The sequence below is a fragment of the Cryptomeria japonica genome, unplaced genomic scaffold, assembly GCF_030272615.1.
Source record: "Cryptomeria japonica unplaced genomic scaffold, Sugi_1.0 HiC_scaffold_264, whole genome shotgun sequence".
NCBI classification, from domain to species: domain Eukaryota; kingdom Viridiplantae; phylum Streptophyta; class Pinopsida; order Cupressales; family Cupressaceae; genus Cryptomeria; species Cryptomeria japonica.
Genome location: NW_026729086.1, coordinates 90,001 through 91,134, shown reverse-complemented (window position 1 = coordinate 91,134; position 1,134 = coordinate 90,001).

Here is a 1,134-nt window from a genome sequence, read left to right as displayed (position 1 = left end):
CCCTGTGGCCTCTTCCGTCTAGCCGTTGGGGCCATCTCGCCGCATCCCCCACCTCGCACCCCGATTGCTATGCGGTGAGGCTCTTCGGCCGCCTTGGAACTATCTTCGTATCGGACGCATCGCGGGATAAGGGGTTGTCACTGGTAGTGGCCCCAAGCGCGTCCGATGCTTGGACTATTCCGAGGCGGCCCTGCAGCCTCTTCCGTCTAGCCGTTGGGGCCATCTCGCCGCATCCCCCACCTCGCACCCCGATTGCTATGCGGTGAGGCTCCTCGGCCGCCTTGGAACTATCTTCGTATCGGACGCATCGCGGGATAAGGGGTTGTCACTGGTAGTCGCCCCAAGCGCGTCCGATGCTTGGACTATTCCGACGCGGCCCTGTGGCCTCTTCCGTCTAGCCGTTGGGGCCATCTCGCCGCATCCCCCACCTCGCACCCCGATTGCTATGCGGTGAGGCTCCTCGGCCGCCTTGGAACCATCTTCGTATCGGACGCATCGCGGGATAGGGGGCTGTCACTGGTAGTCGCCCCAAGCGTGTCCGATGCTTGGACCATTCCTAGGCGGCCCTGAAGCCTCTTCCGTCTAGCCGTTGGGGCCTTCCCGCCCCATCCCTCGCCTCGCACCCCCGATTGCTATGCGGTGAGGCTCCTCGGCCGCCTTGGAACCATCTGTGTATCGGACGCATCGCGGGATAAGGGGTTGGCACTGGCAGTCGCCCCAAGCGCGTCCGATGCTTGGACCATTCCGAGGTGGCCCTGAAGCCTCTTCCGTCTAGCCGTTGGGGCCTTCCCGCCCCATCCCTCGCCTCGCACCCCGATTGATATGCGGTGAGGCTCCTCGGCCGCCTTGGAACTATCTGTGTATCGGACGCATCGCGGGATAAGGGGTTGGCACTGGTAGTCGTCCCAATCGCATCCGATGCTTGGACCATTCCGAGGCGGCCCTGCAGCCTCTTCCGTTTAGCCGTCGGGGCCTTCCCGCCGCATCCCTCGCCTCGCATCCCGATTCCTATGCGGTGAGTCTTCTCGGCCGCCGCGGAACTATACCTGTTATTGCTACTGCATCCTTCGGCTGGTAACCTCCTCTGCCGCCTTGGAACGTTCTCTTTGTCGGACGCGTCGCGGGATAAGGGGT